Source organism: Carcharodon carcharias, chromosome 21 (assembly GCF_017639515.1).
Source record: "Carcharodon carcharias isolate sCarCar2 chromosome 21, sCarCar2.pri, whole genome shotgun sequence".
In the NCBI taxonomy this organism is placed as follows: domain Eukaryota; kingdom Metazoa; phylum Chordata; class Chondrichthyes; order Lamniformes; family Lamnidae; genus Carcharodon; species Carcharodon carcharias.
Window position 1 is genome coordinate 14970775 of NC_054487.1, and position 22106 is coordinate 14992880.

General features: G+C 48.0%; 1 protein-coding gene across 4 annotated transcripts in view; it reads left to right on the forward strand.

The window, feature by feature from the left end:
- The first annotated feature begins 12690 nt into the window (after window positions 1-12690).
- tbxas1 (thromboxane A synthase 1 (platelet)) overlaps window positions 12691-22106 on the forward strand; it is a 230773-nt gene continuing 221357 nt past the window's right edge. The window contains exons 1-2 of one of the 4 annotated variants that reach the window (XM_041216334.1): window positions 12726-12752; window positions 12870-12938. The gene's annotated coding sequence lies outside the window, so the exon portion shown is untranslated. Of the gene's footprint in view, window positions 12753-12796; window positions 12999-22106 lie in introns of those variants that run through there. The other 3 variants (XM_041216332.1, XM_041216335.1, XM_041216331.1) reach the window with 3 other exon arrangements.

Sequence of the window (22106 nt, forward strand, 5' to 3'; positions counted from 1 at the left end):
TTGTCTCATTGCTATTTGTGGGATTTTGCCGTATGCTAAATGATCACCTCATTTGCTACATTACAGCAGTGAAAACGCTTCAAAAATATTTCAAAGACTGGAAAGGAATTTTTTGGTGTCCTGAGACTTTGAAAGGTGATTTATAAATAGAAGGCTTTCTTTTTTTTAGAAAATAGATGCTTATTTATTATCATGTTATTAACATTAATTTGTTAACATTTAACTGAAAAGCATCAACAATTTTTATTCACGACAAATTGGTTTCCAGTGGCTAGAAGTCAGGAGGAGACGGAAAGCTATCTTGAGCCAAGTAGGTCACTCTTCAGGATCTCCAGTGGTCCAGTGACAACCCAAGTTAGAGTGTTGCATTCTCTAGTGGTAAGCACTTTCACTTTGATGAACACATAGCTCCGACACAAAAAAACCCATAGCAGACTGAGCAAAAAGCTCATTTTTCACTGAGACCAGAAAAAAAACCATGAAGAGAAATCTGAGAGCTCAGATCATTAAAGTGGCAAATGAAAGTGTACAGAAGAGAGTGGTGTTCAATTTAAGAGTGAGGAAGATGTAAATCAATCTGAGATACACACATAGTCTAAATTAAGCCTAATGTAATGTAAGTGAAGGATTCACTCAGCTGAGTGCTAAGCTGTTCTGGTAAGAAGAGCCCAGGCACAAGATATACTGGGGGCTTTATCACGGGTGTGGTATTTGGGGATTGGAGGCAGGGAAGTGTGATTTTAATTCTTGGGCCTTATTTGTATTTCTCTGGTCATCTGACAGCCCAGGGTGGCTATGAAGTGGCAGCTGGCCAGTGGGCAAGAACAGGGGTTTGAGCGGCAGAAGGCTGGCTGATAAGAAGGCAAGTTGTGGGAAGGGGGGTTTTTGATTAGGTCTGATGGAAGGGAAAGGTGGAAGCCCCTGCTTGGGAAGTTCCTTCTGGGGCTTGGTAGAGCAACCTTGCTAAAGTTCAATTTTTTTTCTGCAATGACTAGCCCAAAACTTCACACAGTATTCCAAATTCAGTCTAACCCACGGCTTGTACAAATTGAAGGTCACTGTCATTGCCCAATTATTCAATATCCCTCTGTATAAATCCCTTTGTGTGGCCTTCCCTGCCCTCAACTCAAAGATCTATGTATATCTACATTAGCAGATCTCTCTGTTCCTTTGCTCTGTTACAAATCTTACAGTTTAGTGTCCACTTACTTTCACTGTTCTTTTTTCAAAAATGTACTTCACATTTCTCTACACTGAACTGTGTCTATTATTATCTATCCATGTGGCTTAACTTGTTCGATTTACTGCATTCTTTCTCATTCTTTGCCACACTCTCAAATTTGATGACATTGGCAAACTTCAATTATCGTTCCAACTTCTGCCTACACCCAAACTTTTTATAAAAGTAGCAAACAATAGTCAGCTCAGTACTGACCTCTAAGGCATACTGCAACCTGTGAATTTAAAAACACATTCATTTAAAGCTATCTTCTGCACTCTGTTCCCCAGTCATCCCTCTACACATGGCTACATTCCCTTTAATTTTGTCTTCCTCGACTTTGTAACAAGCCTTTTATGTGGCATCTTATCAGACATCTTCTAAAGCCAATAGACATATAATTCATCAGATTCTCTTTATCTGCAGACTCTGATTTCCCTGTGAAATTCAATGAAAGTAATCAAGCTAGATCTGCCCTTTACAAATACCAGAGGCGGAATTTTACGGCAGTGGGATTTCATGTTCCCGCCAAAGTCAATGGAGTTTAGAATAGCTTGCTGCATTTTACAGCCCCATCCCTGCCCCAAAAGGGCCATAAAATTCCAGCCCATGCTAAACCTTCCTCACAATCTCATGCCTTTCTAAGTATAAGCTTGTTTCATCTGTATTATGGAGTCTAGAAATTTACCCACAATCTACTTTATCATTTTTTTTTTTGCTCTTTCATGGGATGTGGGCATTGCTGGTATGGCCAGCATTTATCACCCACCCTTAAATGCTCTTGAGAAGCTGTTGGTGAGCTGCCTTCTTGAACAACTACAGTCCGTGCACCTTGTGCAGGCTAGTCCCCGTACTCTTTCTTGAACGAGAGGAGTATTTTCTACCCTCTTGTTGCTGTTTATAAGGATTCTTAGAAAATCATATTTGGTGATTCTGTCCTCTTTTCTCCTCTCTCACTATTCTGGGAATTCTTACTATCTCTCCTGGTACATTTTTTCCATGCATTTTAATATAGTTTCATTTTGGGTGTTTATTCTTAATGACATATCTTTCACATCTTCCTTAGGTTGTACTTTCTGCTACGTCTGTAAAAACGGAGGCACTTTCTTCATTCTCTTCAATCTCAAATAGAAAATGGCTTCTTTCATTTCCAAGTAGTTTGCCCCATTCTTTGACACTGTTTTCTTATGAACTAATGAAAGTTCTTAGTATTTCCCTTGATCATGACAGCCAGTTTTTATTCATCCTTTGAGCCTTCATATTCTTTCTGCTTTCCTTTTATATTTCTCCATTGTTTTCTTCTGTATTATCTTCATAATGTTCACCACTTGCCTGTTCTTTTTAAATTAAATATTTGCCTAACCTTCTCCATTCATCTCTGGAACTCATATCTTCAACACATGTCCTTTCCTCCTATTTATGTAATTAAAATGTTTTTTTCATTAATTTAAACATCTTGGACTGCTGTTTGACCTGCCATCTCTTTTCATTTAATCGAGGGGTGAGGACCTCATTCATACTATTAAGATTAGCTCATCTCTGGTCCAACACCCCTTTTACCATCACATTTTCTGTCAGTTAGGCTTCGTGCACAAGACAAGTACTTTGAATTTCCTCCCTTACCCATGATCCTTGGCTTCCAGTTCTACTGAAGTTCTTAGATTCCCTCAAGATGGTCCCATGGTCTAAGTGTTCTTTTTGAGTTAGTTGACCTCAGACAGGGCATCACTTGGGGATCTACAGTAGATGTAAGTGTCCTTAAAGCTGGAGAATGGATGGAAAAAAATCGGTCTCGTTTACCTGACTTTTTTTAATATTAGTTCTCAGGATTTGGGTGTCGAGAGCAAGGTGGGCATTATTGCTTTTCCCCAGATCCCCTTGAGAAAATAGTGTTGAACGTTTTTCTTGGGCTTCTACGGTCCATTTGGTGAAGGTACTCCCACAGTACTGTTAGGTAAGAAGTCCTGAATTTGATTCAAAAAAAGCAATATACATCCAAATTGGGATGGTGTGTGAATTGCCAGAAAGCTTGGAGGTGCTGCCTTTATCCTTCTAGTTGGCGGAGATCTCAGTTTTGGGACGTGCAATCTCAGAAGCCTTGATGAGCTGCTGCAGTCCATTGTGTGAATAATATGAACTGATGGAGGTTGGATGGAGTGATAGTTTAAGTTAGTGGATGGGCTGCCAATCAAGTAGACTACTTTCTCCTGAATGGTGTCATATTCCTTGCTGAAGCTGCATCTATCCAAGTGGAGAATACTCCATCACATTCCCGACTTTTGCCTGGATGACTATTCATACCTTGCTGGAAAATGCATGTGCACAATTGTGAAGTGACTTGCTCTGATGTCCTCTATTGGAATAGCTTGCCAACCATTGCAGTTCGCCATTGACAAATGGCTACTTGATGAAATGGTGAGCACCTATCAGTTTGAACCCAAGCAGAGTCAGTGCCTTCAGGAGACAAAGCTAGAGAGACAGGGAGAAAAATATGAGACTCTCACTTGCTGGAATAGGGTGGGTAAGACTGAAAACCTCCAATGATTGATAGCTTAAAAGCTCCATTGGATATCTGCTCTTCTGCACCACTGTTGCTAAATGAACTACTCTGTGCTGTCTGTTATTTTGGGTTTTCACATCAAGACCTTCAATGGTTTTCTTTTCTTTTGCTTAGCATTTAACTGCCTCCAAATTTCAGGTAAGGGATAGAAGAAACAATCGAAACAGATGTTTACTGTTAGCCTCATCTGTTTTTTTTTAAATATGCTTATTTAAGTGAGGGAACTTCAGGTACCCAGTGTAGATATCAAGTACTCCTAGTTCAGGTTTGTCTCATTTAGATGCAGAGCACAGCTCTCAGAAGAACACCACTTACTGCACAATTATAGCATTTTCCATACCAGTCATCTTGAGGTTTGTCTGAAGATTTTCTAAATGGCACTAACTTCTGGCAATATGGAGGTAGTTTTGTGCTTTGGGGCCATGGTTAAGAGAAACCAGGTGAAAGTACTGAAAAGTTGTTACCAGCAACCATGGATACATACTTCCTAATTGGCGTCACTGTGTTATGATCAGGAGAAGAAATCCTGATTCACATGCTAAGACAATGAGCATGGACATTGACTGTTGTATCCAATGATGTCTCAGCTAAGATGAGGTGATTTAGGCCTGACTGGCAATTGAATCTGTGTCTTTCTGCTCTGGTACAGTGGAGCATATAGTTCCCGGTGATTCTGACGTCCAAATGGCTATCAGTGGAGAACGCCAGAGAATTCAACTTTCAACTGGAATGAAACCCAAGTTTGATTGCAACTCTGAATCTATATTCAGGGGCTCCATTGTAAGTTTGTAAGTTGGTTGTGTAGCAAATGGAATGAAAAGTAGAAGGCAATGGTGGTGAAAGGTGGACAATGATGATCTCCCTTAGTGCCTCCCTCAGGGGTGGCCCTTGGTAGTTTATGTATGATGGTGCACTGACTGGAGAGTTGGGAATATTCAAAGCCAGGACATTTTTTGTGGCTTTCTTTTAAGTATCAGCCACCGCTCAATGATAGCACTCGCCTGAATCAGAAGGTTGTAAGTTCAAGTTCCACTCCAGGCACTTGAGCACAATATTTAGGCTTGCATTCTAATGCAGGACTGAGGGAGTGCTGTACTGTTGGAGATGCCATCTTTTGGATGAGGTCTTAAACCAAAGTCACCCTCATCGGCCCTCTTAGGTGGATGTAAAAAATCCCACAGCACTACTTTGAAAGAGGGCAGGGTTATTCTCCCAGGCATCTTCACCCCCTAAGACAGATAGCATGGCCATTGTCACCTTGATGTTAGTTGGACCTTGCTATGTGCAAATCCTTTTGTTAAATTTTATTTTAATTTTGCTCTTTAGAGGGTAGACAAGCTATGATTTTGGAAGGAATTCTAACAAGTTTGATGCTGTAAAGCTGGAATGTAACCAAGTCTCACAGTACATAATTGTATTTAGATTGTGGTTTTAAGGTGGAGAACGTCTCAAGATGCTACATTGTGTAGAAATAGATACCGAGCCACTGCAGTAGGGTTAGGAAGAATGACTGAAGATATGGGCTCAGATCTTCTGATCAGGCTTGGAAACCCTATATCTGACCCTGCTGGGACAAAAAAAAATACACACTTTACCCTTCTCTGATTTTTCTGAGAGATCATCCGATGTTGGCTCCCGTAGAACTGACTCCATTCTGCAAACCTCAGAGGAAGCAACTATGTCTGTTTTTATGGCATTCTCTGCTGCATTCCAGTGAGTCGAGTTTAAATGTCTCAAAGCCTCTTTGAAAACTATGGAGAGAAGATAAGTGTGTAAGGAGGTTGGATGGGTAAGGTAAGTGGGTACGTAGGTCAGGTGGGTAAGTGGGGTAGGGTGGCAGGGTAGTAGGTCGATAGGGTGGCAGCTGGGCAGGGTGGTAGATGGGTATGGTGGCAGGTGGTTAGGGTGGCAGGTGGGTGGGGGCAGGGTGGCAGATGGGTATGGGGTGGGGTGGCAGGTGGGTAGGGTGACAGGTGGGTAGCACATCCTCTGGGGTACATCCGGTCTCCAACTATCCGGAGACTGGAAGATTTGGGCCATGGTTTGGAGCTCATAATCTAAGTCAACACTTCAATGGAGCAGTGAGGGAGTGCTGCACTACCAGAGGTGCCATCATTAAACCAAGGTCCTGATTGCCACCTCAGGGGAATAGAGCAGGGGAAAAGTTGTCCTGGACAACAATAATCCATGAACCAACACCACTAAGCACAATTAACTAGTTACTTACCCATCTTATTGCAGCTTGAGGAACCCTGCTGAACACAAATTGACTGGCGTTTGTTCACAAAACAAGGCAGATTCCACTTCAAAATGTAATTCATTGGTTGTGAAGCATTTTTAGACATCCAAAGGAAGTGAAAGGTGCCATACGGGATTGGATGTGGGTAGTGTTGTACACAATGGTCCCTTGCAATATATTGTTAAGTCAACTCACAGAGTCCAGGGCCACCTGTAATTTTTGTGAGCTGGAGGAGTCTGGGTTTCATGTCTATGTAGGATGTGTGAGGTTGCAGGCCCTTTGCAATTACCTGAGGGGGCTGCTTCTTAATATTTGGTTGTTCTTTAGTCCAACAGTCTTGGCCTTTGACAGCCTGGGAAATAGACAGATCAGAGGATCTCCTCACTGAACTGCTCCTGAGCCTGGCCAAGTTGAGTATCAACAGGTTGAGGCAGCGGGCCATCGAGGGGGGTCATGCAGATCAACTGCCTGCTCTCTTCTTTGGCTACGTCCATACCCAGGTGTCCCTGGAGAAGGAGCACATGGTGTCTGCCAGTCCACTTCAGGCTCTGAGCGTTCTGGAGTGCATCACCCCTGAGAATGTCACATGTCACTTTAATCTGCTTAGCTAAGTTTCCTTTAAAGGTTTTGTTTCTCTTTTTCATGGTTTATCAGTGTTGCTTCTTTCGGGAGGGGCACTTAGCTCTTCATTACTAGCAACCTTCTGGTTGGATCAAAAGAGGTATAAATGAAAATTTTTACTTTTGATGAACTGATCATTTATTTCATTACAAAAGTGACAACACATAAAAAAAGCATTTTATTGTTTCTAAAGAGGTCTGAGACTTCCTGAGGATACAAACAGTGTGATAGAAATGCAAATTTTCTTTATTTTCTTCTTTCTTTTATTTCATTATAACATAAAATCTCCTTTATAAAGTATTTAATTTGTGTCTTTATGTGTACTCATTGTTCAGTTCACTCACGATGCTTTTATTCTTCTGGAATGGTCAGCTTTTAAATTTGTATTTTTAAAATCATTCTCGAGATGTGAGCATCACTAACAAGTTCCATCCCTAGTTGCCCTTGAGAATGTAGTAATGGGCTGCCTTTTAAGATAGAAAACATCTGAAGGAGTTGCAGTGTAGTTCCTGGCAGAGAGCCTTGTGAATATTTTCTTCCCTGTGTTAACCTTTGGGGTTAATAGTCTATTCAGTGCTATTTTTAATGCATCAGTTAAAACATTCATATTGAATAATGCCACAAACCCCAGTGTCTTTTTGTGGTTGCACCCTGTAACTTGGTGCTTGGTGAAGGTGAACTAGCTTTCTTCCATATACGTTATACAGCTTCAGGTTTTATAAGAGCTTCTGAAAAGGTAATTTTTAAAGATAAAAATGTATTATTTTTATTCTTCACCCTCCAGTCCTCTGACTCTGGCCTTTTATTTGCACCTTATACCCCACTATTGATGCATAGTCGCAAGAAATAGAAGCAGGAATAGACAATATGGCCCATCGAGCCTGCTCCTCCATCTAATATGATCATAGCTGATCGTGGGCTTCTACCCCACTTTCTTGCTTATTATCTTGCTTATTTCTTGCATATCCCTTGACTCCCTGAGAGACAGAAAATCTGTCTATCCCAACCTTAAATGTATTCAACACTGGAGCATTCACAGTCCCCGTTCTGGCTGAGGTAGACACAAAGTGAACCTCCTCACCTATCTGTAATAAAAAATCACAGCACTCTGTCAGAGTTCGGTGAATAATCACCAAGCTCCTGCCTTTGGGCAGAGATCTCAAGAAGAAGATCATATTCTTTCTCAAATGTGGAGACCAATATTGAACACATTATTCCAGATGTGGCCCCACCAAAACCCCATACAATTGTAGCAAGACTTCTTTACTTTTGTACTCCAAGCCCTGTGCAACAAAGGCTAACATGCCATTTGCCTTCCTAATTGCTTGTTGTACCTACATGCTAACTTTCTGCCTTCCTTGTACCAGCACACCCAAATCTCTTTGAACATCAACACTTACAAGTTTCACACCTTTCCAAAAATATTCTGCTTTTCTATACTTAAGACCAAAGTGAATAACTTCACATTTCCCTACATTATACTCCATCTGCCACCAGCTATCTCAGCCCTATTGCTACAATTCTTTCTCAAACCACTCTACCTCCCCTCCTTCTTCTTTCTTCCTTGAAAGTCTTCCTCCGCTCCTACTTTTTGGACCAAGATTTTCACTACTCCTTCTAATTTCCCTCTTTGTGACTTAGTATTTGTGGCCTGATGCATTCCTATTTCTTTTGCTGCTTCTTTATCTCTAAGGTGGGATGTGGGCCATTGTATGCTGCCCATCTCTAATCATCCTTGAGAAGGTGCCTGCTTGAACCACTGCAGCCATGTGGTGTAGGCACACTTGCAGTGCAATTAGTGAGGGCGTTCCAGGATTTTGACCCAGTGACAGTGAAGGAACGACAATGTAATTCCAAGTCAGGATGGTGCATGGCTTGGAGGAGAACTTGCAAGTGGTGGTATTCCCATGTATCTGCTGCCCTTGTCCTTTTAGGTGGTTGAGGTCATGGATTTGGAAGGTGCTGTTGAAGGAGCTATGGTGAGTTGCTGCAGTGCATCTTGTAGATGGAACGCACTGCTGCTACTGTGCTTTGGTGTTAGAGGGAGTAGATGTTGAAGGTGGTGGATGGAGTGCCAATCAAGTGGGCTGCTTTGTCCTGGATGGTGTTGAACTTCTTGAGTGTTGTTGGAGCTGCACTCATCCAGGCAAATGGAGAGTATTCCATCATACTCCTGACATATGCCTTGTAGATGGTGAACAGGCTTTGGAGAGTCAGGAGGTGAGTTACTCACTACTGAATTCCCAGCTTCTGATTTGCTCTTATAGCCACAATATTTATGTGGCTGATGCAGTTCAGGATGTTGAATAATTCCCAGGATGTGGATAGTGGGGGATGTAGTGATGGTAATGCCATTGAACATCAAAGGGATATGGTTAGATTATCCCTTGTTGGAGATGGTCATTGCCTTGCATTTGTGTGGCGCGAATGTTACTTGCCACTTATCAGCCCAAGCCTGCATGTTGCCCAAGTCTTGCTGCGTATGGGCACGGATTGTTTCAATGTCTGAACATCCCCACTTCTGATCAAATGATTGAGGGAAGGTCATTGATGAAGCAGCTGAAGATCATTGGGTCTCGGACATTACCCTGAGGAACTCCTGCAGTGATGTCCTGGAACTAACATGATTGACCTCCAACAACCACAACCATCTTCCTTTGTGCTAGGTATGACTCCAACCAGTGAACCCCTGATACCCATTGAGTCAAGTTTTGCCACAATCGATCAAATGCTGCCTTGATGTCAAGGGCAACTACTCTCACCTCGCCTCTTGAGTTGAGCTGAGCCCTTCTGTACATGTTTGAACCAAGACTGTAATGAGGTCAGAAGCTTAAGGACCCTGCTGGAACCCAAACTGAGTGTTAGTGAGCAGGTTATTGCTGAGTAAATGCCGTTTGATAGCACTGTTGATGACCCCTTCCATTACTTAGTGATGATCGAGAGTGGGCTGACATGGTGGAAAATGGTCGGGTTGGGTTTGTCCTGGTTTTTTTGGACAGGACATTCCTGGGCAACTTTCCACATTGTAGGATAGATACCAATGTTGCAGCTGTACTAGAACAGCTTGGCTAAGGGAGCACAAATCTTTAGTACTATTGTTGGAATGTTGTCAGGGCCCATAGCTTTTGCAGTATCCAGTGCCTTCAGCCATTTCTTGATATCACATGGAGTGAATCAAATTGGATGAAGACTGGCACCTGTGACACTGCGGACCTCCAGAGGAGGCTGAAATGGATCATCCACTCGGCACTTCTGGCTGAAGGTTGCTGCAAATGTTTCAGCCTTGTCTTTTGACATGATGTGCTGGGCTCTCCCATCTTTAAGGTTGGGGATATCTGTGGAGCCTCCTCCTCACGTTAGTTGTTTGATTGTCCACCACCATTCATGACTGGATGTGGCAGGACTGCAGAGCTTAGATCTGATCAGTTGGTTTTGGGATCGCTTAGCTGTCTACCGCATGCTGCTTATGCTGTTTTGCATGCAAGTAGTACTGTGTTGTAGCTTCACCAGGTTGACACCTCACTTTTAGGTATGTCTGGTGCTGCTCCTGGCATGACACCCTGCACTCTTCATTGAACCTAGGGTTGATCCCTGGCTTGGTGATAATGGTAGAGTGGGGGATATGAGGTTACAGATTATGGTTGAGTACAATTCTGCTGCTGTTGATGACCCACAGCACCTCATGGATGCCCAGTCTTGAGTTGCTAGATCTGTTTGAAATCTATCCCATTTAGCATGGTGGTAGTGCCACACAACACAATAGATGGTATCCTCAATGTGAAAGTGGGACTTGGTCTCCACAAAGAATGTGTGGTTGTCACCCCTACCAACGCTATCATGGACAGATGCACCTACAAGAGGTAGATATATGATGTTGGGGTCAAGAATGTTTTTCCCTCTTGTTGGTTCCCTCACCACCTGCCGCTGTCCCAGTCTAGCAGCTATATTCTTTAGGACTCTGCCAGCTTGGTCTGTGGTGGTGCTACTGAGCCACTTTTGGTGATGGACGGTGAAGTCCTCCACCCAGATTACATTCAGTGCCCTTGCCACCTTCAGTGCTTCCTAAATGTGGTGTCCACTGTGGAGGAGTACTGAATCATCAGCTGTGGGGAGTGCGGTTGGTGTTAATCAGCAGGAGGTTCCTTGTCCATGTTTGACCTGATGCCATGAGGCTTCAATGGGTCCAGAGTTGATGTTGAGAATACTCCTTCCAGACTGTATACCACTATGAAGGCAACTCCCTCCAGACTGTATACCACTGTGCCGCCACCTCTGGTGGGTCTCTCCTGTCGGTAGCGAGGGATTGTAATGGTAGTGTCTGGGACTTTGCCTATAAGATGATTCTGTGAGTTTGAATATGTCAGCTGTTGCTTGTCTGGTCTGTGTGACAGCTCTCCTAATTTTGACACAAGCCCCCAGACAATAGTAAGGAGGACTTTGCAGGGTCGACAAGGCTGGTTTTGCCATTGTTGTTTCCGGTGCTTAGGTCAATGCCAGGTGATGTTGGGATGTTTTCTGCTCGATAAAGGTGCTATATAAATTCAAGTTGCTGTTGTTATCAGGGGAATGCTTTCACAGAACCTGAATAAATCAAATTCTGTTTTGGATGTTTACCAGCAGATTTCTAGATTGCATTCTGTTCACCTTTCTGTGGTGACCACCTGTCAGTAGCACTTTGTATTCACAAATTTTGGATCAGAAAGTTATAAACTTGCAAAACAGAAATGATGAAAGTAGGAACTTGAATTTGCATAGTAACTCAGAATATTTCAAAAAAATTTGCATAATTACGATTTGGTTAGATAGATGAACTTAGATACCTGAACCAATGAGTGCTTTACAAAACTGATTTAATGAGCCTTCTTTTTAATGTTTTGATGGGTGCACTTCTGTATGGTTTGGGGTCTACCTATTATTTGCCGTTTGAAAGAAATGCATTGTTGACAACTCTGTGACTTTATCATTAAGTTTCACTGCATTTCCCCAGTTCAAAAACAGATAAAGCCATTCACAAAAGGGTATAGGAAGAAATCTTGAGTTCTGAATTTTTTTCCCTTGCATCAAATAAACATTTATCACTTATTAACTGTGAAGCCTCCCCGTTATAAGACACAGAAATGGGGGTAGGGAACGGTGCTTGTTATCTGAAATATCATACTTTACTGTCTGCCTTATATCTTTGAACTTATGGTCAGCCATTCAAAATATAGAGAAATGCCAACTGTGATCTGGTTCTAGATAGTCCCTATGTATTGATTTTCCACTGACATTTGCAAAACAGGAAGAGGAATATTAATAATGTAGTGTTGCCAAGACTCACAACCTCATTAACGATTTATTGACTTTGTATCGTGGTTTTGACAAGTGTGATCCACCAAGAGTAGAGGGTGGACATTTTCCTCTGCTCCCACCCATTTCTGTCCCCAATAATAATGTCATTAAAGCAATCGCACAAACTCCCAATAAATCATTAACTAATTGATTTCTGTTAATATTGGTCCAGAAGGAAAGAAACAGTTCAAAATTTTCAAATATAAAAGCAAAATACTGTGGATGCTGGAAATTCGAAATTAGAACAGAAAATGCTGGAATTTTCCCACATTTTTGCTTTTACTTCAAAGAATTAGTAAAAATCAGTCATATTGGCACCAGTAGTACTGGGCTTCCATTTTAAGGTATACAAGACCAGTTCGGACAAGGTTTTGCTGGTACCAAGTTCCACTCTTTTTCCGGATTTTCCTCCGAAAAAGTTAACTTTCCTTTTTCCAGATGCTCTCCCGCTCCCTCTCTGGGCTTCCTTCAGATTTTAATCAGCATTTGCGATCTGCTTCAATATACTTGGTGCTATTTTTCAGCAAGTTTGATCAGCGACAGCAATGTTTATACACGGCTTGGGCATTCGGGAATGCGCCCTCTGATGGGCGTGTGATTGACAGCGCGCAGTGCTTTGTGGGGGTTGTAGTCCCACCTCGCCTCCTATGCCAATTGGGCGCCAGCAGTGGAGGTGGAGGGAGAGGGAGAGGGAGAGGGGGAGGGCGGACTACAATTCCCAAAGGGCATTGCGCGAATTGGGACTGCGATATTCCGGGCCGGCGGAGGAGGCTGCAGCTGAGGTGAGGGATCGACGCCGGGGCGTGGCGGGGGCGGGGAGAGAAGGAAAGTGTTGGTGCTATTGAGCAATATTTATCATTAAACTTAACACCCTCCGCTCTTTCTTTCCTGGTGTCCAGCCGCGGTCCCTCCTTTGCTGCTCGGTTACTGTCGCCACTGGGAGGTGTACCAAGTGAGGTAGGGCTTAGGTGAGTGCTTGAAGATTCAAGTAAGTGAGTCTTGGCTCAGGTGTGTATTGGAAGGCGCAGGTGAGTGTTTGAGGGCCGGGGTGTGTATTTGAAGATTCAAGTAAGTGAGTCTTGGCTCAGGTGTGTATTGGAAGGTGCAGGTGAGTGTATGAGGGCTCAGGTGTGTATTTGAAGATTCAAGTGAGTGAGTCTTGGCTCAGGTGTGTATTGGAAGGTGCAGGTGAGTGTATGAGGGCTCAGGTGTGTATTTGAAGATTCAAGTGAGTGAGTCTTGGCTCAGGTGTGTATTGGAAGGTGCAGGTGAGTGTATGAGGGCTCGGGTGTGTATTTGAAGATTCAAGTGAGTGAGTCTTGGCTCAGGTGTGTATTGGAAGGTGCAGGTGAGTGTATGAGGGCTCGGGTGTGTATTTGAAGATTCAAGTAAGTGAGTCTTGCATCAGGTGTGTATTGGAAGGCTCAGGTGAGTGAGGGCTCAGGTGTGTATTTGAAGATTCAAGTGAGTGAGTCTTGGATCAGGTGTGTATTGGAAGGCTCAGGTGAGTGAGGGCTCAGGTGTGTATTTGAAGATTCAAGTGAGTGAGTCTTGGATCAGGTGTGTATTGGAAGGCTCAGGTGAGTGTTTGAGGGCCGGGGTGTGTATTTGAAGATTCAATTGAGTGAGTCTTGGATCAGGTGTATATTGGAAGGTGCAGGTGAGTGTTTGAGGGCTCGGGTGTGTATTTGAAGATTCAAGTGAGTGATTCTTGGATCAGGTGTGTATTGGAAGGCTCAGGTGAGTGTTTGAGGGCCGGGGTGTGTATTTGAAGATTCAATTGAGTGAGTCTTGGATCAGGTGTATATTGGAAGGTGCAGGTGAGTGTTTGAGGGCTCGGGTGTGTATTTGAAGATTCAAGTGAGTGAGTCTTGGCTCAGGTGTGTATTGGAAGGCTCAGGTGAGTGTTTGAGGGCCCAGCTTACAGTTGTTGTGGAGACAAAGTCCTGCCTTCACATTGAGGATACTTTCCATCGTGTTTTGTGGCACGACCACTGTGCTAAATGGGATAGATTTCAAACAGACCTAACAAGACAAGACTGGGCATCCATGAGGCGCTGTGGGCCATCAGCAGCAGCTGTAAAATTGTACTCAACCATAATCTGTAACCTCATGTCCCGGCATATCCTCCACTCTACCATTATCATCAAGCCGGGGGATCAACCCTGGTTCAATGAAGAATACAGGAAGACATGCCAGGAGCAGCACCAGGCATATATAAAATGGTGAAGCTATAACACAGGACTACTTGTATGCCAAACAGTATAAGCAGCAAAACAAGAACAAAAATACCTGGAAAAACTCAGCAGGTCTGGCAGCATCTGCGGAGAGGAACACAGTTAACGTTTCGAGTCCGAATGATCCTTCAACAGAACTAAGTAAAAATAGAAAAGAGGTGAAATATAAGCTGTTTTAAGTGGGGTGGGAGAAGTAGAGCAGGATAGAGGGTCAGTGATAGGTGGAGATAGCCAAAAGATGTCACAGACAAAAGGACAAAGAGGTGTTGAAGGTGGTGATATTATCTAAAGAATGTGCTAATCAAGAGTAGTAAGCAGTACAAGCAAGGTACAGATAGCCCTAGTCGGGGTGGGGTGGGGTGAAGGGATCTAAAAAGGCTAAAAGGTAGAGATAAAACACTGGATGGAAATACATTTAAAAATAATGGAAATAGGTGGGAAAAGAAAAATCTATATAAATTATTGGAAAAGGGGAGGGGATCAGAAAGGGGATTGGGATGGAGGAGAGAGTTCATGATCTAAAATTGTTGAACTCAATATTCAGTCCGGAAGGCTGTAAAGTGCCTAGTCAAAAGATGAGGTGAGCTTCACTGGAACATTGCAGCAGGCCAAGGATGGACATGTGGGCATGAGAGCAGGGTAGAGCAACAAGTGAATAGACAGAGCTAAGCGATCCCACAACCAACGGATCAGATCTAAGCTTTGCAGTCCTGCCACATCCAGTTGTGAATGGTGGTGGACAATTAAACAATTCACTGGAGGAGAAGGGTCCACGTATATCCCCATCCTGAATGACGGAGGAGCCCAACACATCAGTGCAAAAGATAAGGCTGAAGCATTTGCTACAATCTTCAGCCAGAAGTGCCAAGTGGATGATCCATCTCGGCCTCCTCTGGAGGTCCCTAGCATCGCAGATGCCCGTCTTCAGCCAATTCGATTCACTCCAGGTGATTTCAAGAAATGGCTGAAGGCACTGGATACTGCAAAGGCTATGGGCCCTGACAATATTCCACCAATAATACTGAAGGCTTGTGCTCCAGAACTTGCTGTAGCCCTAGCCAAGCTGTTCCAGTATAGCTACAACATTGGCATCTACCTGGCTAGGTGGAAAATTGCCCAGGTATTCCCTGTACATAAAAAGCAGGACAAATCCAATCTGGCCAATCTTCTTAAGATCATTGGTAAAGTAATGGAAGGAGTCATCAACAATGCTATCAAGTGACCCCTGCTTATCAATAACCTGCTCACTGATGTCCAGTTTGGGTTCCGTCAGGGCCACTCAGCTCCTGACCTCATTACAGCCTTGGTTCAAACATAGACAAAATAGCTGAACTCCAGAGGTGAGGTGAGAGTGACTGCCTTTGACATCACGGCCACATTTGACTCAGTGTGGCATCAAGGAGCCCTCGCAAAACCTGAGTCAATAGGAATCGGGGAAAACTCTCCGCTGGTTGGAGTCATACCTAGCACAAAGGAAGATGGGTGTGGTTCTTGGAGGTCAGTTGTCTCCCCTCCAGGACATAACTGCATGAGTTCCTCAGGGTAGTGTCCTCGGCCCAACCATCTTCAGCTTCTTTGTTAATGACCTTCCTTCCATCTTAAAATCAGAAGTGGGGATGTTTGCTGATGTTTGCACAATGGTCAGCACCATTTGCGACTCCACAGATACAGAGCAGTCCATGTCCAAATGCAGCAAGACCTGGACAGTATCCAAGCTTGGACTGATAAGTGGCAAGTAACATTTGCGCCACACAATTGTCAGGCAATGATCATCTCCAGCAAGAGAGAATCCAACCATCGCCACTTGATGTTCAATGGCATTACCATCACTGAATCCTCCACTGTCAACATCCTGGGGGTTACAATTGACCAGAAACTGAACTGGGCTAGCCATATAAATATCATGGCTACAAGAGCAGGTCTGAGGCTAGGAGTCCTGCGACGAATAACTCACCTCCTAACTCCCCAAAGCTTGTCCACCATCTACAAGGCACAAGACAGGAGTGTGATGGAACACTTCTCACTTGCCTGGATGAGTGCAGCTCTCATAACACTTAAGAAGCTTGACACACTCCAGGATAAAGCAGCCCGCTTGATTGGCACCACATGCACAAACATTCTACAGACGCACAGGAGCAGCAGTGTGTACCATCTACAAAATGCACTGCAGAAATTTACCAAGGCTCTTTTGACAGCACTTTCCAACCGCATGACCACTATCATCTAGAAGGGCAAGAGTAGCAGATAGATGGGAATACTACCACCTGGAAGTTCCCCTCCAAGTCACACACCATCCTGACTTGGAAATATATCGCCGTTCCTTCACTGTCGCTGCGTCAGAATCCTGGAACTCCTTTCCTTACAGCACATGGACTACAGAGGTTCAAGAAGGCAGCTCCCCACCACCTTCTCAAGGCCAACTAGGGATGGCCAATAAAATGCTGGCCTAGCCACATCCCGTGAATGAATTAAAAAAAAAGCTGAGAGTTTGATGGTTCAGGTGTGTATTGGAAGGCCCAGGTGAGTGTTTGAGGGCTCAGGTGAATGTTTGGTGGTGCAGGTGTGCATTGGAAGGCGCAGGTGTGTGAGGGCTCAGGTGTGTATTTGAGGGTTCAAGTGAATATTTGAAGTCTCAGGTGAGTGATAGTGCAGGTGTGTATTGGAAGGCTCGTGAGCTATTGAGGGCTTGGAAGTGTATTTGAGGTCTCATGTAAGTGTTTGAGGCACAGGTGAGTGCTTGCGGGCTCAGGTGTGTGTGTGTGTGTGTGTGTGTGTTTGCGGGCTCGGGTGTGTGTGTGTGTTTGCGGGCTCAGGTGTGTGTGTGTGTGTGTTTGCGGGCTCAGGTGTGTGTGTGTGTGTGTTTGCGGGCTCAGGTGTGTGTGTGTGTGTGTTTGCGGGCTCAGGTGTGTGTGTGTGTGTGTTTGCGGGCTCAGGTGTGTGTGTGTGTGTGTTTGCGGGCTCAGGTGTGTGTGTGTGTGTGTTTGCGGGCTCAGGTGTGTGTGTGTGTGTGTTTGCGGGCTCAGGTGTGTGTGTGTGTGTGTTTGCGGGCTCAGGTGTGTGTGTGTGTGTGTTTGCGGGCTCAGGTGTGTGTGTGTGTGTTTGCGGGCTCGTGTGTGTGTGTGTGTGTGTTTGCGGGCTCAGGTGTGTGTGTGTGTGTGTGTTTGCGGGCTCAGGTGTGTGTGTGTGTGTGTGTGTGTGTGTGTGTGTGTGTTTGCGGGCTCAGGTGTGTGTGTGTGTGTGTTTGCGGGCTCAGGTGTGTGTGTGTGTGTGTGTTTGCGGGCTCAGGTGTGTGTGTGTGTGTGTGTTTGCGGGCTCAGGTGTGTGTGTGTGTGTGTTTGCGGGCTCAGGTGTGTGTGTGTGTGTGTGTTTGCGGGCTCAGGTGTGTGTGTGTGTGTGTGTGTGTGTGTGTGTGTTTGCGGGCTCAGGTGTGTGTGTGTGTGTGTTTGCGGGCTCAGGTGTGTGTGTGTGTGTGTGTGTTTGCGGGCTCAGGTGTGTGTGTGTGTGTGTGTGTTTGCGGGCTCAGGTGTGTGTGTGTGTGTGTGTGTGTGTGTGTTTGCGGGCTCGGGTGTGTGTGCGTGTGTTTGCGGGCTCAGGGGTGTGTGTGTGTGTTTGCGGGCTCAGGGGTGTGTGTGTGTGTTTGCGGGCTCAGGGGTGTGTGTGTGTGTTTGCGGGCTCAGGGGTGTGTGTGTGTGTTTGCGGGCTCAGGGGTGTGTGTGTGTGTTTGCGGGCTCAGGGGTGTGTGTGTGTGTTTGCGGGCTCAGGGGTGTGTGTGTGTGTGTTTGCGGGCTCGGGGGTGCGTGTGTTTGCGGGCTCGGGGGTGCGTGTGTTTGCGGGCTCGGGGGTGCGTGTGTTTGCGGGCTCGGGGGTGCGTGTGTTTGCGGGCTCGGGGGTGCGTGTGTTTGCGGGCTCGGGGGTGCGTGTGTTTGCGGGCTCGGGGGTGCGTGTGTTTGCGGGCTCGGGGGTGCGTGTGTTTGCGGGCTCGGGGGTGCGTGTGTTTGCGGGCTCGGGGGTGCGTGTGTTTGCGGGCTCGGGGGTGCGTGTGTTTGCGGGCTCGGGGGTGCGTGTGTTTGCGGGCTCGGGGGTGCGTGTGTTTGCGGGCTCGGGGGTGCGTGTGTGTGCGTGTGTTTGCGGGCTCGGGGGTGTGTGTGTGTGTGCGTGTGTTTGCGGGCTCGGGGGTGTGTGTGTGTGTGCGTGTGTTTGCGGGCTCGGGGGTGTGTGTGTGTGTGCGTGTGTTTGCGGGCTCGGGGGTGTGCGTGTGTGTGCGTGTGTTTGCGGGCTCGGGGGTGCGTGTGTGTGTGCGTGTGTTTGCGGGCTCGGGGGTGCGTGTGTGTGTGCGTGTGTTTGCGGGCTCGGGGGTGCGTGTGTGTGTGCGTGTGTTTGCGGGCTCGGGGGTGTGTGTGTGTGTGCGTGTGTTTGCGGGCTCGGGGGTGTGTGTGTGTGTGCGTGTGTTTGCGGGCTCGGGGGTGTGTGTGTGTGCGTGTGTTTGCGGGCTCGGGGGTGTGTGTGTGTGTGCGTGTGTTTGCGGGCTCGGGGGTGTGTGTGTGTGTGCGTGTGTTTGCGGGCTCGGGGGTGTGTGTGTGTGTGCGTGTGTTTGCGGGCTCGGGGGTGTGTGTGTGTGTGCGTGTGTTTGCGGGCTCGGGGGTGTGTGTGTGTGTGCGTGTGTTTGCGGGCTCGGGGGTGTGTGTGTGTGCGTGTGTTTGCGGGCTCGGGGGTGTGTGTGTGTGTGCGTGTGTTTGCGGGCTCGGGGGTGTGTGTGTGTGCGTGTGTTTGCGGGCTCGGGGGCGTGTGTGTGTTTGCGGGCTCGGGGGCGTGTGTGTGTGTGCGTGTTTGCGGGCTCGGGGGCGTGTGTGTGTGTGCGTGTGTTTGCGGGCTCGGGGGCGTGTGTGTGTGTGTGCGTGTGTTTGCGGGCTCGGGGGCGTGTGTGTGTGTGTGCGTGTGTTTGCGGGCTCGGGGGCGTGTGTGTGTGTGCGTGTGTTTGCGGGCTCGGGGGCGTGTGTGTGTGTGCGTGTGTTTGCGGGCTCGGGGGCGTGTGTGTGTGTGCGTGTGTTTGCGGGCTCGGGGGCGTGTGTGTGTGTGCGTGTGTTTGCGGGCTCGGGGGCGTGTGTGTGTGTGCGTGTGTTTGCGGGCTCGGGGGCGTGTGTGTGTGTGCGTGTGTTTGCGGGCTCGGGGGCGTGTGTGTGTGCGTGTGTTTGCGGGCTCGGGGGCGTGTGTGTGTGTGCGTGTGTTTGCGAGCTCGGGGGCGTGTGTGTGTGTGTGCGTGTGTTTGCGGGCTCGGGGGCGTGTGTGTGCGTGTGTTTGCGGGCTCGGGGGCGTGTGTGTGCGTGTGTTTGCGGGCTCGGGGGCGTGTGTGTGTGTGTGTGCGTGTGTTTGCGGGCTCGGGGGCGTGTGTGTGTGTGTGCGTGTGTTTGCGGGCTCGGGGGCGTGTGTGTGTGTGTGCGTGTGTTTGCGGGCTCGGGGGCGTGTGTGTGTGTGTGCGTGTGTTTGCGGGCTCGGGGGCGTGTGTGTGTGTGTGTGCGTGTGTTTGCGGGCTCGGGGGCGTGTGTGTGTGTGTGCGTGTGTTTGCGGGCTCGGGGGCGTGTGTGTGTGTGTGCGTGTGTTTGCGGGCTCGGGGGCGTGTGTGTGTGTGTGCGTGTGTTTGCGGGCTCGGGGGCGTGTGTGTGTGTGTGCGTGTGTTTGCGGGCTCGGGGGCGTGTGTGTGTGTGTGCGTGTGTTTGCGGGCTCGGGGGCGTGTGTGTGTGTGTGCGTGTGTTTGCGGGCTCGGGGGCGTGTGTGTGTGTGTGCGTGTGTTTGCGGGCTCGGGGGCGTGTGTGTGTGTGTGCGTGTGTTTGCGGGCTCGGGGGCGTGTGTGTGTGTGTGCGTGTGTTTGCGGGCTCGGGGGCGTGTGTGTGTGTGTGCGTGTGTTTGCGGGCTCGGGGGCGTGTGTGTGTGTGTGCGTGTGTTTGCGGGCTCGGGGGCGTGTGTGTGTGTGTGCGTGTGTTTGCGGGCTCGGGGGCGTGTGTGTGTGTGTGCGTGTGTTTGCGGGCTCGGGGGCGTGCGTGCGTGTGTTTGCGGGCTCGGGGGCGTGCGTGCGTGTGTTTGCGGGCTCGGGGGCGTGCGTGCGTGTGTTTGCGGGCTCGGGGGCGTGCGTGCGTGTGTTTGCGGGCTCGGGGGCGTGCGTGCGTGTGTTTGCGGGCTCGGGGGCGTGCGTGCGTGTGTTTGCGGGCTCGGGGGCGTGCGTGCGTGTGTTTGCGGGCTCGGGGGCGTGCGTGCGTGTGTTTGCGGGCTCGGGGGCGTGCGTGCGTGTGTTTGCGGGCTCGGGGGCGTGCGTGCGTGTGTTTGCGGGCTCGGGGGCGTGCGTGCGTGTGTTTGCGGGCTCGGGGGCGTGCGTGCGTGTGTTTGCGGGCTCGGGGGCGTGCGTGCGTGTGTTTGCGGGCTCGGGGGCGTGCGTGCGTGTGTTTGCGGGCTCGGGGGCGTGCGTGCGTGTGTTTGCGGGCTCGGGGGCGTGCGTGCGTGTGTTTGCGGGCTCGGGGGCGTGCGTGCGTGTGTTTGCGGGCTCGGGGGCGTGCGTGCGTGTGTTTGCGGGCTCGGGGGCGTGCGTGCGTGTGTTTGCGGGCTCGGGGGCGTGCGTGCGTGTGTTTGCGGGCTCGGGGGCGTGCGTGCGTGTGTTTGCGGGCTCGGGGGGCGTGCGTGTGTTTGCGGGCTCGGGGGCGTGCGTGCGTGTGTTTGCGGGCTCGGGGGCGTGCGTGCGTGTGTTTGCGGGCTCGGGGGCGTGCGTGCGTGTGTTTGCGGGCTCGGGGGCGTGCGTGCGTGTGTTTGCGGGCTCGGGGGCGTGCGTGCGTGTGTTTGCGGGCTCGGGGGCGTGCGTGCGTGTGTTTGCGGGCTCGGGGGCGTGCGTGCGTGTGTTTGCGGGCTCGGGGGCGTGCGTGCGTGTGTTTGCGGGCTCGGGGGCGTGCGTGCGTGTGTTTGCGGGCTCGGGGGCGTGCGTGCGTGTGTTTGCGGGCTCGGGGGTGTTTGTTTGCAGGTTCAGGTGAGTGAGTCCTGAACGTGCACAAGCAGAGCTGAGAATCAGGTTCCACAGCCTCAGCTCCCTCACGCAGATCACCAGGCTTCACAGGGGCAGTGAGGCAGGACTGCTCATCCACAGAAGACATCACATCCCAAGCTCCATTTGCCCCTGACTGGGACATTTAGACTGGCGCATGCTTCTATTAGATTGTGATCAGGAAAGAGGAGGGGTAGAGGAAACCTTTGGCCAGCCCCTGTGCACCTGAGGGGCACTGGGGCCAGTTGTTAAGAGGTATTTGGCTTTGGGATGAGACTTTAAAATAATATAAATGTTAAAAATCCCATGGCCATCTTTGAAGCCAGGCCTCTCAGTGTCAGTATCAACTTTCTGCCCTGAACCAAATCTTGGATCTCATTTGCAGGATCTTACTGTGTGCAACCAGTTACTGATTTAACACTAGTGACTGCATTTCAAAAGTGGTAAAACTCTGATAAGTTGTGAAAATGTGACTTTTTCCTGTAAGTAAATATATTTTTTTATCTTCTCCAGTCAATATTGACATTGAGCTGCTCTCGTCGGTCAGTGAATCGGCTAACTGGTAAATTATGTCAGCAAATCCACCAGGTGACGATTAAAGTCGGAGATGCTGAAGAGGCCAGGATTGGAGGAATGCAGAGATCTCAGAAAGATGTTGGACTGTGGGCATAGAAAGGGGAAAGGCAATGGAGAGGTTGGAAATTAAGAATGAGAATTATAGAGTTGAGATATTGCTGGACTAGGCAAGTGGCGAGTATTCCATCTCACTCCTTCCTTTTGGATAGCGGATAAGCTTTAGTGAGTTACTCGCTGCAGAATTCCCAGCTTCTAACCTGCTCTTGTAGCCACAGTGGAGAGTTTTCCCCCGATTCCCAATG